This window comes from Erpetoichthys calabaricus, chromosome 10 (assembly GCF_900747795.2).
Source record: "Erpetoichthys calabaricus chromosome 10, fErpCal1.3, whole genome shotgun sequence".
Classification (NCBI taxonomy): Eukaryota; Metazoa; Chordata; class Cladistia; order Polypteriformes; family Polypteridae; genus Erpetoichthys; species Erpetoichthys calabaricus.
In genome coordinates this window covers 167,576,370-167,583,333 of record NC_041403.2, presented here as the reverse complement: position 1 = coordinate 167,583,333, position 6,964 = coordinate 167,576,370, and positions in this window count along the sequence as shown.

Here is a 6,964-nt window from a genome sequence, read left to right as displayed (position 1 = left end):
ACTGCACATGTTATTTCAAAATGGCAGGGTGGTCTTTGTTTTTGTTGTTGGCTGCAAGGCCACCGACAAAGCCACGTCAGTCGGGGTTTTCAGCATTTCATTGTCAGATGGCACAGAAGGGATGTTGAATGCTGCTCTGTCAGATGGCGCAGTGGGGATGTTGCAGTGTAGTGGGCATGTTTAACGCTGTGCTGTGATCTGTCCATTACATGTGGGTAGATGAACCTCCTTGTGTGGAGCTGCAGATGTGCCAGTCTCTTGACTGAACTGACGCTGTACATGGTGTTCCAATCCCGGGTCTCAGCTTTGAGACTCTCCCTTCACGGCTGCTCTGTAAGTCCTCTTTGACCTGCACAGTGTTACCACCAGCCCTTCTTCGCACTGCTCATCTGGGGTCAATCATAACTCAACTTGCCCCACTTTTCCTAAACTCCAATAGTCTAAAACTCCACTGGTGACCGCACACCCACTTTGATGACGGTAGCAGATGGAGAAGTGGCGGTGGCGCTGCAGAGGTATAGCAGTCTTCTCAGCTGTCTTTCTCCCTGTACTTATGCTGCAATACCAGACCCAGGATCTCAGCATCGAGACCCACCAACATCTTTTCAGGAGAGCCCAGCAATTCCATTTTAGATCTTTGCAGTACTAGGTGCTTGGCTAAGTCAGGCTGTAGATCTTCTCATCCCACTCTTGACATCAATGTAGTGCTCTTTACGTGGTTGTTTTACATAGCTCTCTGTCCTTAAAAGGACCGCTCTCTGTGAAATTCACATGTGACTTTGCAGGCTTGCAGTTTTTATAGGCTCTCCTGCAGCTGGCTCTGAATCTGCTCACTTATACAATGTAATGCCTACTCATAATGGTGGTGAGTAATCTCAGGGAAGATGCCACTTGTCAGCTCTGTTACAATAGTTTAATGAAGGCTGGTCCACCAGTACAGGACAGCAGCTGAACACTGCATACCAGGTAAAATAATTGATGACCACTTCAGATTATTACAGTCTGTGTGCCCTGTGGTTGCTTTGAGATTTGGCTGTAAATACAATACAATACGATACAATTTATTTTTGTGTAGCCTAGAATCACACAAGAAGTGCCACAATGGGCTTTAACAGGCCCCCCAGCCTTGACTCTCTAAGAAGACAAAGATAAACTCCCAAAAAAAAAACCTTTGTAGGGAAAAAATGGAAGAAACCTCAGAAAAGGCAGTTCAAAGAGAGACCCCTTTCTAGGTAGGTTGGGCGTGCAATGGGCATCAAAAAGAAGGGGGTCAATACAATACAATACACAGAACAGAACAAATCCTCAATACAGTATAAAAAATAAAAATATTACAAGTACGGAGCAGAATTTAACAGTAGATGATATCCCATAATAAGATTTGGGTTTGTTTAGAGTCCTGGATACCTCGGCCATCAAGCTGCCTCCCCCTATTGGCCATTCCACAGCTGAGTCAGTGCTGGGTCAGCCAATCAGATGAAGGACCCCTCTACCCGATGATTCCTGCGATCTTCCATCAGGGATGACTTTACCTTAGGCAGGTAAAACAACTTGGCAGGTGGGCAGTGGCACCAAGTGCCACATTTGAGTACCAAGAAGAGAAAACCGAATAGGGTGGAGTGGTGGCTCTGAGGCTAAGGATCTGCACTGGTATCCCGAAGATTGCTGGTTTGAATCCCCGTCACTGCCAAAGGAGATCCTACTCTGCTGGGCCCTTGAGCAAGACCCTTAATCTGTAATATTGCTCCAGGGGCGCTGTACAATGGCTGACCCTGTGCTCTGACCCCAAATGGTATGTGAAAACTAACAAATTCCTAATACAAGAAATCGTATAAGGTGAAATAAAGAACAACAACAAAAAATTATTAATAAATTATTAGTTCTAATGACTAACAACAGAGATGCAGTCTGTACAGTTAATCAGCAGCTCTAGTCAGGGTGTGCTAAATTGAAGTCATGAGATTTAAAAGCTGAGACTGAAAGGGCATCTCTTATAGTAGTGGGCAGACCACTCCACAATTTAGGGGCCCTGTAACTGAAGGCTCGACCTCCCCGTGTTATTTTAGTAATTCTTGAAATCCTAAGCAGACCAGCATCTTGAGATCTTAATGTGCGCTCTGGTTTGTAAGTCATGATAAGTTCAGACAAGTAAACTGGACCTTGGCCATTTAATGTTAAAAGGAGGATTTTGAAATCTGTCCTAAACTTAACCAGGCGCCTGTGTAACGACTCTAGAGCTGGGGTTATGTGTTCATATTTTCTTGTTCTTGTAATGACTCTTGCAGCAGCATTTTCAATTAACTGGAGGCTGTATAAAGAACAGTTTGAACATCCAGTGAACACCACATTACAGTAGTCAATCCTGCTAGAAATAAATGCAGGAATTAATTTCTCAGAATCCTGTTTATTTAGAAAGCACCTTAATTTCCCAACATTTTTAAGATGGAAGAAACCTGATTGTAATGTGCACTTTAAACGTTGCCGATTCAGTTCTCATGCCTGATTTGCTAACTGAACCTGAGCGATTCGTTTAAATCGTCTCTTTGGTGAGGGAGGACATGCAGGTGAATGGTGGCAGATATGGGAAGAGATGATCCTCTGTGGCAACCCCTAACCGGAGCAGCCGAAAGAAGGAGAAGACTAGCAAATATACATATTTAAATAAGTGCCATCTGTACTCTTAAAAGTAAGGAGCTGCATTTATTTATGGAGGTCACTTATGATGGGGGCGGCACAGTGGCGCAGTGGTAGTGCTGCTGCCTTGCAGTTAGGAGACCCGGGACCCGTGGAGTTTGCATGTTCTCCCCGTGTTTGCATGGGCTTCCTCCCACAGTCCAAAGACACGCAGGTTAGGTGCATTGGCGACCCTAAATTGTCCCTAGTGTGTGCTTGGTGTGTGGGCTGGCGCCCTAACCGGGGTTTGTTTCCTGCCTTGCACCCTGTGTTGGCTGGGATTGACTCCAGCAGACCCCTGTGACCCTGTAGTTAGGATATAGCGGGTTGGATGGATGGATGGATTTATGATGGGGCACACCTGTTGGTCGTCTCCTCTCCTTGCTTCACACAGGAAGTTTTTCCATTTGTTCCCTTCCTCGATTCCTCAACTCCTACAAAGTGGGGAGCCTCTCATCTGCTCATTGCAGTGCTGTTATCACGCTAAAGAGGTCTTTGCTTTAAACCTAACTGTCCGATAAGAAACTGAATCTCACTTGGAGTTCTCTGGCTTCATACAATGACTATGAAGGATAAACTGCTACAACATCCACCCATCCATTTATTCATCCATTCTTCTGAATCTCATTTTGTTGTATTACTGAATGACAGGGGGCATGTGAGTCTCCTGGAGCGTCAGGACCAGAAGCCAGCACTGTACGGTATGGGATATCAGTTCATGAAGTGGAAGAATCCATCCATCCATCTATTACCTTTGTAGGAACCCGTGTTCTGGCATCATCAGGTGCACAGCAGGAAACGGCCCAGGATTGGGTGCCACTCTACGCTTGCAGCATCAGGAAGGTAGGAACCAACCCTGGAGAGGGTGCCAGTCCATCAAAGGGCACACTCACATACACACACACACATGTCAACCCACACTCACAAGGGTCTGTTTACAGCTGCCGGTCTGACTATTTTATTTAATATAGTGCCTTTCACGGCGCACATACAAAGTGCTTACGAATCCACCTGAAGCTAAGCACGTTCAGATAGGAGACCAACCTGGAAAAACGTGGCCTGCTGCTGGAAGTGGTGTTGGCAAGCCTGGGAGTGGGTGCTTACCCTGTAGTCTGAATGTGGATCCCAATGCCACAGTGTAGCGACGGGGACACTATGCGGTATAAAGGGTGCCAACCTTCACATGAGATGTAAAACCCGTGGCTCGACTCTCTGTGGGCATAAAAGATCTCTGGGCATCCTTCATAAAGAGTCGGGTGTATCCCAATATCCAGGCCTAAATTGCCCACCACAGCCTGATCTCTGTGCCAAGAGATTTAACCAGGCCCAGGGCCAGAAATAAAAGACAAAGAGTAGATGACAAAGTAGAACGTCATAAAGAATTCAAAAACGTTGGCACGATACACAGGAAGAGCAGGTTAGATATAATGGAAGTACGAATATTCAAAAGTCTCAAAAAAAAGGAATAGGAAAGATCGCATTGGCACAAAAAAATGGAAATTATTACTTGGTGAAACAGAGGAACAGCGAAAAGAGATTGAATATATTGTTCAGATTGAAACGTTAAATGAGAGACTTGTCCATCCATCCATTATCCAACCCCCTATATCCTAACTACAGGGTCACGGGGGTCTGCTGGAGCCAATCCCAGCCAACACAGGGCGCAAGGCAGGAAACAAACCCCAGGCAGGGCACCAGCCCACTGCAGGACACACACACACACACACACATACATACCAAGCACACACTACGGACAATTTAGGGTCGCCAATGCACCTAACCTGCATGTCTTTGGACTGTGGGAGGAAACCCACGCAGAGACGGGGAGAACATGCATACTCCATGCAGGGAGGACCTGGGAAGTGAACCTGGGGCTCCTAACTGCGAGGCAGCAGCGCTACCCACTGTGCCACCCTCAGGACACACATATAACTTTTAATACTGTCTAAAATATACCCACGACGAGGTCACAGTTGTGAATACTTTGAACCGATGCCCGCCTCACTGGGTGACACCTTTAAGTCTGCTCTACACTTGGACCATTTTGAGCTTAAATTTTCTCCTAATGTTCCAAGATGGTTTGGATCAAAAATGAACACCAATATCTGGAATAGCACCAGATGGGATAACTTTATCTAAAGGAGACTCTATTATAGTATCCTACACTTCATTCTTCGTACAAAGACTCATTGTGCTTAATAAAAAGAATCTTAATCCATCCATCCATTTTCCAACCCGCTGAATCTGAACACAGGGGTCTGCTGGAGCCAATCCCAGCCAACACAGGGCGCAAGGCAGGGAACCAATCCCGGGCAGGGCACCAACCTACCGCAGGACACACCAAGCACACACCAGGGCCAATTTAGGGTCGCCAATCCACCTAACCTGCATGTCTTTGGACTGTGGGAGGAAACCCACGCAGACACAGGGAGAACATGCAAACTGCATGCAGGGAGGACCTGGGACGCGAACCCGGGTCTCCTAACTGCAAGGCAGCAGCACTACCACTGCGCAACCGTGCCACCCAAATCCTACTCCACCTCTCATATATTATTTTATTAGAACATTACAACAGGCTATTCAGCCCATCAAAGCTTGCCGGTCCTGTACCATTTAATTCTTACAAAATAACATCAAGTTGAGTTTTGAAGGTCCCTAAAGTCCTGCTGTCTACCACACTACTTGGTCACTTATTCCACGTGTCTGCAGTTTATCTTTGGACTGCATGGCGGAAACGGGGAGGACATGCAAACTCCACACAGGGAGGATCTGAGAAGCAAACCCAGGTCTCCTTACTGCGAGGGAGCAGCGCTACCACTGCGCCACTGTGCCATCCTGAGAGACTTGTAGATCGTCTAATTCGTGTTGCCATCAGGGTAAAGTAGAGTTTCTTCCCAATGAAGAGGCGTATCCACGAGAATTAAAAGTTTTGTTGTTTGGTGAAAGTGAAATCCACATAAGCGAGTGGCAGAGACGAGAAGCGGCTGGCACATAGCGAAGGTCAGGGGATTGGCGAGCGAAGAGAGCAGGGGGTGAAGCCCCCTAGTTAAGATAAACATCGGGGTAGTAAAGTTTTAAAAATGACGAGTGTCTCCAGAATTAAGGTAAGTATGTCTTAGTAGAAATGGTTTGTCACGTTGTTAGGGAGGGTCGTGCTTTTCAATGATGTTGTTTTCTTTTCTTCTCTCACTTTGCTTCTCGTTCTCGTCTGTCTGAAACTCAAATGCCCCACTTTTCCCATGTAAACTTGACAACGTAATCCTACTGATGTTAACATGTCGAGTGACACAGCAGCTAGACACTGTAAAGAAACAAGCAAACTCCCGAAGCTCATAGCGTCAGATTTGCCAGATGCCGCGACTGCACACCCCCTAGGCGTTGCCGGATGGACAGGAGACGATTGGTGAGCCTGACTGCCTCCTCAGTCCTGGAACGGAGCCACCCGACTCCGTATATTGGCCTGCGCCCGTCCCTGGGAATGCTTGAACTCTTGAACTCGTGAGGATGACTAAGCAGAAAGAAACAAAGCCAGATGACCTGATGATTCATTTCATTACAAGCAAAGGGACAGCAGAAGTGAGTAAGTGAGTGAGTAGAGCAGGGCAGGCCTTGGTGCTCCAGGCCCACGTGTCCCAACGTCAATGACAAGATGGTCCAAATGTGTTTCCTCTACAATAGTTAGCAGGCATGGGGTGGGCAGGGGGGATCTAACATGGCTGCCCATTGTGAAGGAGAGGCTCATAAACCACACGACCTACAAATGTGACTGGTATGCGTTGCCCCCTACTGGCTGTGCTGTTTATTCTGAGTAAGGCCATTAAGATTGAACTCTACAACTTCAGAGGCATTGAACCATCTAGCACTGGGGTGTCCAGCTCTGGTCCTGGTGGGCCGCAGTGGCTGAAGGTTTTCATTCTGACCCTTTTCTTAATCAGTTTTCACTGCTAATTAACTCCTTTTCCCTTCATTTGAATATCCCTGTTTTTTTAAGGATTCAGTCCCCTGAATTAATTTGTTTCTTCATTAAACAGAACTGAGACGTGAAACGAGCCGACAAGGAGACCAGCTACATGTGAGCGTCAGACTTCAGCCAGTCTCTTAACGAGAAGCCAGTTCTTGCTGTTCATTAAAGCCATCGTTGAATGTCCTGACTTGTCGCTGCTCTCGTTCTGCCACAGCAGACTGTTGATTTTCTGTTTTTTTTTTTCCTAAGACCACCGTCAAGATGTTTTGGTGCCCTGAGCAGACCAACGTAACTGAGACCCTTCACCTTTCTTGATTTTTCAGGTGA